The sequence below is a fragment of the Gossypium arboreum genome, chromosome 4 (assembly GCF_025698485.1).
Source record: "Gossypium arboreum isolate Shixiya-1 chromosome 4, ASM2569848v2, whole genome shotgun sequence".
Taxonomy (NCBI): domain Eukaryota; kingdom Viridiplantae; phylum Streptophyta; class Magnoliopsida; order Malvales; family Malvaceae; genus Gossypium; species Gossypium arboreum.
The window spans coordinates 32,110,014-32,119,757 of record NC_069073.1 but is presented as its reverse complement, the minus strand read 5'-3'; the positions used below and the strand labels follow the sequence as shown (position 1 = coordinate 32,119,757).

General features: G+C 36.0%; 1 non-coding gene across 1 annotated transcript; it reads left to right on the top strand.

Annotated features, from left to right (window-relative positions):
- The first annotated feature begins 1,196 nt into the window (after positions 1–1,196).
- LOC128292355 (small nucleolar RNA R71) lies at positions 1,197–1,305 on the top strand. Its single transcript, XR_008282339.1, has one exon. It is a non-coding gene; the product is annotated as a small nucleolar RNA R71 (small nucleolar RNA).
- The last annotated feature ends 8,439 nt before the right edge of the window (positions 1,306–9,744 follow it).

Here is a 9,744-nt window from a genome sequence, read left to right as displayed (position 1 = left end):
CCAAGTCTTCGCTTATTGGACAGGATATCTTTCATAAACTTAACGTATTTCGGCATTTGTTCAAGTGCTTCTACCAACGGGATGTTGATACGAAGTTGCTTGAGTACATCAAGGAACTTCTTGAATTGAATTTCCTGTTTCTGCTTCTGAAGTCTTTTGGAGTAGGGTGGTGAAGGTTTCATTACTAGAACTGGTACTAGTTGATTTATCTTTGTTGGCAATTTTACATTTAACGCAGTTGTTAGTTGATTAGAATTAGGTGGTTCTGAAGTTACCTTATCAGATTTTGTAGGTTCTAGTTCTGGTGAAACTGGAATTTCAACACTCGATTGAACTTCCTCTGAGTCTTAAGTATCATTTGGCTCCTTTTCAGCTTCGACGGTGTTGGGCTCTACTGTCTTTCTGCTTCTCAATTTTAACGCTTTGTAATGTTCCTTTCCCGAGTTTCTTAGATTCTCCATATCATTAGGTAAAGCACCTTGTGGTCGATTTCTGAGTTCAGCTGCAAGCTGTCCCATCTGGTTCTCCAAGTTCTTCAATGTAGCTGCTTGGCTTTGAATTAAGGCATCATTCTTCACCATGTAAGCTTTCAGTAGATTCTCTAAGCTATTGGATGATTCAGCTTAAACTGGTTGCTGAACTTGTTGGGAAAAACTAGGCGGCTGGGTCAGTCTAGGTTGGGCGTAGTTGTAACTGGTTCCAGCCCCATGGTTACTCCAGGAAAAATTCGGGTGGTTTCGCCACAATGGGTTGTAGATGTTGGATTGCATTCCTTGCCCTCCGTGATTTTGGTTCGGGTTACCCATGTAATATACGGATTCGGGGTTCGATGGACATTCTTCGAACAAATGTCCTTCCCCACAATAAACACGGGCAATACTTTCAAATTGGTGAGGTGGTTGGGCTGCAAAATTGTTAGACCCATTAGTGGTAAGATTCTTAAGCATTAAGGATATTGAAGATACCTGAGATGCGAGTGAAGTGAGAGCATCCACTTCATGTATTCCAGCGACTCGTCTTCCTGACGTGGCTCGATTGGTTGGCTATTGATAATTGTTACTAGTGATCCTCTCGATGATTTCGTAAGCCTCATTATAAGACTTAGAAAGAAGAGCACCATTAGTGGAGGCATCCACTATCATCCTTTGTGAGTGTTAAGACCATTATAAATTGTCTCAAATTGGATTCAATGTGGGATTTCGTGATGAGGGCATTTCCATAATAACTTTTTTTGTATCGTTCCCATGCCTCATACAAGGACTCATCATCCATTTGTTGGAAGGCAATGATCTCGTTCCTCAACTTAGTGTTCTTGCTTGGCGGTAAATACTTCATAAGGAATCTTTCGGCTAGCTCTTGCCATGTGGAAATTGAGTTTGGTGGCAATGAGTTCAACAAGGCTAATTTGAAAGAGTTGCTCACCTAAATAAAAAGTTTTAAATGAAGATGAGGATCTTCGGTAGGTATTCCATTGAATTGGCCCACTGTCTAAAACATCTGGAACATGACTGGCTTCAGCTCGAATTGTTGTGCCTCAATTTTGGGTCTCCTAATACCCGAATTAAGATCATTAAACACTGGCACAACATATTGTCTTAGGGCTCTATCCCTATCATCAGCAAAAAGGATAGGATTTTGAGCAAGGTTTGCTCCATTTCCTTGATTCATATTCTTAAAATTCATTCCTTCAATCCTTCTCTGGTCTGCTTGTCTTCTTTGCTGTTGAAAGGTTTGTTCTATCTTAGAGTCTACAGGGAGTAAGTCAATAATCTGGTCAATACTTATAAACACTTGTAATAATCACAGAAAAATTAAGTAAGTAAAATTTTAACTGGAAAATAAACCAAAATGTAAAACTAACAAATTCACAAATAATGGCTTTTTTAAAACAGTCCTCGACAATGGCTCCAAAAAATTGGAACGACGGAAAATGTGCAAGTGTACACAATCATAACAAGTAATAAAGTGACAAGTAAATGTCGAATTATCATACCCACAGGGACTGTAAAAAGAATTATTTATGAAATTAATTGTAAAATACTTTGGCGAGGTAAAAATAATTTGGTTTTAAAAGATGGTCCAAAACTATTTAAAAAACGAAGTAAATAATTAAAATAAAAAAAAGGAGTTATAATGCATGATTTCAAATAAGATTTAATCAAGATAACATACTTGTGTTGGATTAATTACATTTCTTTAACTTAGAATTATTAAACTTATGTTTATATTGCTACGAATAAATTCACAGCAACTTGGTAATTTGCTAACTACTGCACATACATACTTATTAAATTAATCAATCTCTTGAAAATTTTTCAATGTCAATCCAAGCTGTTAATTAATCTTCACAAGCATATAGAAGATTAAGTGAGGTAACAGGGTATTTCTACCTTGAAACAGTTTAATCACAAAAATCTTGCAAGTTATGCAAGGCATATGTATCACCAAATACAATGCGAATTTAAACTTTAGCTACCTTAGAAGAATAAACATGCACTGATTAAGCATTGTGTCTATTAATTATAATTTCAATACGGTTTAATAATTAATTCATTAGTTATTTAACAATTATATTGCAAAAATAACTTAGGCATGATTTTACTTAACCAAGCAATTTACCGATGCCTATAACAGCATAAACATCATTTTAACAATTCAAGCAGACAGAATATAATCAACCCAACACAAACATAATTTAAGCCAATTTGATTTCAATAGCAATTTCAATAGCATAAATATTCATAAATATGTTCATCAAAACAACAACAGAAATTAAAGAGATAGGGAACAAGAAGCAAATTTGGTGTTTCTCCGTGGCTTGATTAGTTGCTCCATTCTTCATTCTTCATTGCCCTCGGCTATCAAGGTAGGTTTTGAACACCTAATTGCTGCTCCAAAATGGCTGATGAGAGCCTTTTTCCCAAGAGTAGAAATCGGCACTTGAACAAAAAGGGAAATGGGATGGGAAAAAATGGAGAGAAAAGTGAGAGAGGAGAAGAGAGAATGAGAGAATGTTGTTGGATTCAGGCATGGTTTGAATGATCAGAAAGGGGTGGCTTTTATAGCTGATTGTGGCTACTAAAAATAGAAAATTCCAGCAGCCAAAGAGCCCCCTATGACCGGCCATCTACTTGGAAAAAGTTGAGACTTTCAACTTTGCTAAAAATAGCCTAGGGCAAATCTACAAAGCCACAATTAAAGGTGGGGTTTGAATACAATTTGGAAGTCTTTCAAGGGCCTTTTTGCAAGCATATTTAATCATATAAAATGCTGATTTGGGTCAGCATGGACGGTTCTGGGCTACCCAATTAGTTGCTGGTTCGGCTCACTCAATTTGGTTCGACCAGTGCGGTTTAACTGGACACTTTCTCCATAATTAATTACAAATAATTTATTTAACCCAAATTAAATGGGGATTAAAATATAATTAATTAAATTATGAATTAATACACATTTCTGGGCCATCTTAGGCTGGAAATTAATGTGTCTCAGAACTTCAAATTGCTTCTCGATTTTGTGCTTTCAAAGAAGTCGTGAGCCGCTTTTCTCCCTTTGCTGAATCATTTAAAATAGCCAAAATTAATCAAAATTAAGTATAAAATTAACTAAAATTCACCATGTTCATTTTTAACACAATTTAATTATTTTATAATATTTAATTATTTTTTGACAAGAATTTAACCGGATTTGCACGAATTTAAGTAAAAATGGGTATGAAAAAGCATATAAATTTTTGTGTTTCGAACGACATGCATGTGTTTAAAAAGTTTTGAATTAAAAGAAATTTTATGGCCCAGTTTTTGCTTGTATGTGTATGTTTAAGTCCGGTAATGCCTCGTACCTTGTCCCGGCATCGAACACAGGTAAGGAGTGTTACATTTAGTGGTATCAGAGCTATGGTTTAGTCGATTCTCGGACTAACCTAGCACGTATGAGAGTCTAGTTATACATGCCACAGATATATGATAGTGTGATGTCTCCTGACGCGAATGAGAACTATCTTGCTCAGACAAAAGTACTCTCCAACTGAGCTACACCCAACTATGTTTATAGTAATACCAAAGTATTTGATCAAAGTGTCATGGTGATGAGTTGAAACTCGGAAAGGTACGAACAAGATTCATAATATCATGCTACGAATAAAATGACATTGTTCTGATTGGACATTAAAATTTTGATGGATTGCAATGGTTCCTTGAAATGAGATAAAGGACTATACTGTAATGAGTTTATTTATGTTTAGTTGATGATTCTATGATGAACATGGCTGATTTACTCGGGCGAAAGCATGTCTTTAGATAACTTATCAAAATATCAATGGAATGAATGTTCATGTATACTTATTTGAATGAATATGGTTGGCAAGTTCACATAGTCTGAGTATAAGTGTTAAATTGCTTGGATTGATTTACATATTTGTAATGATATGCATATGATAACGTGTGAGATGAAAGTATAGATTTGAAGATACTTATTCATGTTTGTTGGCCCTCGTATGATGTTATGTACATCACTTGTTTGATTAAATGAATGGGATAAGTAAAGTTATTCAGAATTCATAGAATGTATGCATAAGTATACTTGTTAGAATGAGATATCTGGAAAGTGGGCGTAAAATCAATATGAAGGTTAGTTTACCCGAAATGAATGACATTATTATGGTGATGTTGCTATGATGATGAAAATTATGTTACATGTATATGTATGTGAGAGTCGAGTTAGAGGCCCTACGACCTTACCCCTTTACCAGAATGGTGTTTTATACTAGAATTTCATGAGATTTTCGCTGAATAAACTCACGAGTGTGAAACCAAAGAGTTCAGTGAAAAAGGAATAATATGGAATTTGTAATGACAGCAATAGTTGGTGATGGAGTATGCGTAAAGCTATGATTCTGTTTCTTTTGAGCAGTACTCTGTTTCGGTACATATATATATAAACAGGATGTGGTCATTGTTGCATTTGATTCTAGTAGGTCTGTATGGTTTCCTCCTATGGATTTCTTTTCTCTGGGGGATCATTGAAATCTTTATTATTTATTTCATCTGAGCTAATATTTTGAAAATTCTGTATGTCTTAATATCTTGAAAGTAAATGTCTCGAATCGTTTGTCATTCCCGTTGTTCATATGTATCGAACATGGTTCATTGTATGGGATATTCTTGAGCCTGAGTGAAAAGTGTTTGTTATGATTATATCTTTAGCTTGATCACGAAAAGACGGTGATATTGATGCGACGTTTTCTAGTTTTCGTAAAAGGGGTTGAAATTTGCCAATCTATAGATTGTGGTAGCTCAAGTCCAGAGTGTGTAATGGGTTTCATTTATTGGTAATCTTGATTTCTATTGGGATTAGCAAGAGACCATATGGTTTGGTTGAACAAAAGTAGTTCATAGAGGATTTTGTTTTGTGTTATGAAAGAATTATCAAAAGGGCTGTATGTTCGACTTATTTTGTTATTAGTATGAAGGGATTTCTTAAATTATTAATGATTGATGAGATTCAGTTGTTCAATTTGTGCGGAAAGGTTAAATGAGATATTTATGTATGAGTCTATTTTCAAATCTGGGAACGAAATTTCGTTTCTTCGTGGAAAAAAAAATGAGAGGGATAGTCTGAATGAAAAATGCATATTTTAGAAGACCATGACATGAGTTAAAATTGTTCTCATTGATAAAGTTATCATTTTCATGGGAAATTAAGATGGACTATTACATGCCAGTAGAGTTTTAAATGGTTGGAAGTGTTGTTATTTGAGGTATTAAATTTTAGATCAACTTTCTCGATTTTTCAATGATGTGTCATTAAATGGATTATAATGTGTTTTGAGGCTATAAGACTATGTGATAGCTTAAATCATCCGATGTCATGGATAGAGACCTGAGTCTAAGGCAGCATAAGTGACTTGAGCTATTGATAGATTTTGAGTTAGTCATTATTAATCTTTGAGAAGGGTTAAAAATAGTTACAGACGTTCGATTAAAAAAACCTCGTTTACTTTAAGAATGATGGTTACATGGATCAATTTGTTTACAGACAGGATCGGTCCTAGCCGAATTCAAGATTGAAACTGAAATTTTATTGCAAGTCTGTGCGGCTGAGAAAAGTGTTAGTGAATTGTAAGCTAAACGAGTACAATGAGGTTCAACATCTGGTTGTAAATTTCAGTTCAGACCTAATGAATGATATTATATTAGAGTAAAAATTTGTGTAACAGAAAACCCAGAACCTATGTAGAAATGTTGCAAGAAAACTTATAGAAATAAAGTATTAGTGATCGAGTTTTGGACTCGACATTTTTTATTTTTGTGCATGAATATTTGGAGTAATAACATGAATAAAGTCGAGTATCAAATGTCTTTAGTACTACATCAGCCAGTGTTGGTACTAGAATGGAGTTGAGAAAGAGTAATATAGAATTCCTATCGAGATATTCCATATCCCTAGAAAAGAGAAGTGTTATTTGGGTTTTTTATTGAGCAATTGACGAGATCTGTAATTGTTTCAGTAGGTACAGACTTCTCGTATAATAGAATAATTGAATTGCTTGTGTTTGATGTTGTCAGGATTTAACAGAAATTGAGAGTTGAATTCGTAAACTATTGAGTCGTATGGGGTTACACAGTATAAAACCAGTGATGTACTGACTAGCTTCACCATGCGAATTTAAAAAGATTCAAGTGTGTTATGTGTATATGTGTTGTGATGATATGGAACGTACCTTTTGTGTATATGAGTTGTCCGATATAGATCAAGATTGAGTTAATGTGTTGTATGATGAAGAACAGCTCATGACTTTGGTACAGAAGATTGAAGTGTTAACGACTAAAAGCTCAATATTATTAGAGGTTCTCTAATAATGTTGTGAATAATGGAGCCTGTAACGCCCCAATCTTCGGGATTTTTGGGATTTCTGTGGTTTTCAATGAATTTTAAAATTTATGTTTTTTGACTGTTTGGCATAGGTTTAATTATGTTAGTGGGCTTCTAGAAGGCCCAAGCATAAGCTAAAACCCGGTAATTTTAAGTGATTTTAATCCATAGGGAAAAGAGGTTCTGGTTAGCTAGCCTTTTAAGTATTAATTGGGTAAAATAAAACACAAGGAAGCCTGTGGTAAGTTGGCATGTGACGCCACTTGGGGGCTTTAGAGGTGGCATGTGGATGACCAAGGTGTGCTAAGGTTCGAGTCGCAAGGTAAGCAAATTAGTGATATTAATTTTTATGTACAGAAAAGCTAAGTAGTGGGACTGAAGTGAAAGGCTGTCAGGAGAAGATTTGGGAGCTGATAAGGGAGAGGATTTAAGAGCTGATAAGGGAGAGGATTTAAGAGCTGATTAGGGAGAACGGTGTTGGCCAAATGGTGGAATCTTGAGGAGCAAGAGTTGGCCGGCCAAGGGGAGCTTTAGGGGAGCAAGTTTCGGCTAGGTTAAGTGCCAATATAAATTCAGCACTAGGGGTAAGTTGTGTCGTTTCCGGACTATTCTCCTCTTCTTTTCTTTTTCTCCTCTCTCCATCAACATTTTCTTTTTCTTCTTTTCTTTATAGTCGAATCTTTCTATCCTCTTGTTCATCTCCATCTTTTCTTCAGACGATCCTAAACCTTCATAGCCATTTGCCATAAGAAAAGCCGAAATCCCGAAAGCCATATTTCCTTCTATGCCGATTTCTCCTAGCCAATTCTCTCATCTTTTTTCATCAATCTTGATCGGTTCTTTAGTTCTCTAAACCTCAAGCTTCTGTCGGCAAGACCACGGCAAAACCCTCCTATTTCATCTTTCGTTACACTGTTGTAAAGGGAAAATACTGAAAACTCTACACTCCTAGGGACTTAGCCGAATATTGAGATCACTAAAGGCTTAACTTTTGCTATCATTTGAGGGCTTAGAACTGCATCAGAATTGAGTGGGGATTAAGAGGTATTGTTTACTAAAGGAATCGGTGGTAAGTCTTTTCAACCTAGTCTTTATTTCGTATTTTAGAAAAAGCCGAAATCTCTAAAGGTTAGGGTGGCTGTCGTTTTGGACTTGTAGCCCTAAGGGGTTGTGATAACTGTTTTATCTTGATGATAGTGTGATCTAGAGGCTGCTGATCAAGGGCTTGGACAAGGGGAACAACGGGATCTAAATCTAGTCATTGATTTTGGCAAAGGTAGGATTGCTAGTGCCTAAGGTGTTATTGGCTGAATAGTGTAAGGGGTTGATATGTAGTTCATTTCAGTAGTTAGATTAACGTGGTAGTAATATAATTGTAGGTAGTTCGTATGTGGATCTCGTCAATGAATCATCACAAACAGGTGTGTAACTGACACACTCTCATAGACTAGATCGGCAAAAGCCGAAAAGCCGAAATGCTGAAAAGTCGGTATTTTGGGAACTTGCGAGTGTGTGAATGCTCGTAAGATAAGTGGGTTAATATTTTTGGTAATCTACAGTGATAAAACTATAGTACGTGCAATTTCGTGCATTAATGATATTTTGGGCTTAACGGGCTGAAAACGGGTTAATGGGCCAACGAGCCCAATTCGGTAAGAAAATACGGTAAGTGTTTCTGGTCATATGAAAATGGCTATGCTATGCATGAAAACCCTAAGAATAGTTAAATTGCTTGAATACCCCTATATATGGAAATTACTGATACACCCCTAGGTGCAAAATTACCATTATACCCCTAGGGTTACTTTTGACTGAAAAGCATGATAATTTAATTCTGTATGATGTATGCCATGATTGTATATCTACTGCATGGGGACACGAGTTATATTATGGAGGAAGCATCCTGGTGGCTATGCCACATTTATCTGATCTGGTGGCTCTGCCACATATATTCGCTGGGTGGCTCGCCACAATTATCTGCTCGTGACTCGTCACATTATTCTGCTCGCGACCATGCTGCATATTTCTGTGGCGTGTAGCGGTTGGGTGGGTCGAGAGTCTCCCCACATGGTGAAAGGTTGGTATGGGGGTGTATGTGGTTGGATATGGGTTGGGTTTTGCATAGACATGTAATATCTGTTTAGTTCTGTTATGGGCTTATGGGCTTTATTCTGACTTCTGTTCTGGGCTAAGGCCAACTTATTCTGTTCTCTGTGGTTTAAACTGATATAGGCTATGGTTGGGTTAATTTACACACTGTGTTTCCCCAAACTCACCCATTTATTTTTCATCCACGCAGGTAATCCCCAACCATAGTGAGCTTGGAGCTGTGAGGGATTTGGAGTGGCCACACGTTCTGCAAGTTGATTTTATTCTGGTGAATTGGATATTTTTTTTATTTACGTTTAAGGTTTTGGGTTTTTAAAATGTAATAAGGCCGCTTAATTATTTTCTTTGATGGGTTTTATATATTTTATTAAGATAGCTATCACTTATATTTAACTGTTGAATTTGGATAGCATTAGTGCGCATTTTCAAAAATGGTAATTGATTTCAAAATAACATGACAACAAGCAAAGCTTCCACAATGAGAATATTTTTCCAAAATTAATCATTTTTCCTAAAAAGGACTTAATCAAATTGGTTTCCTGGAAATATACACGACGTTAAGGTGTGGTAACGGCAGTGTGCATGTCTAGGATTGGATTCGAATGGAGCTTGGTACTTAAGTAGTCCGAGGGACTCACCTCCTCTTTTCCAGTTTCCTACCTAGTGCGCAGCTTCCATTCACTTTAACCTGCATTGAAATTATCTTTTAAAACACTAAGTAAGTTTTTCTAGAATAACAACCTGAAATGTTTTGAACGCTTC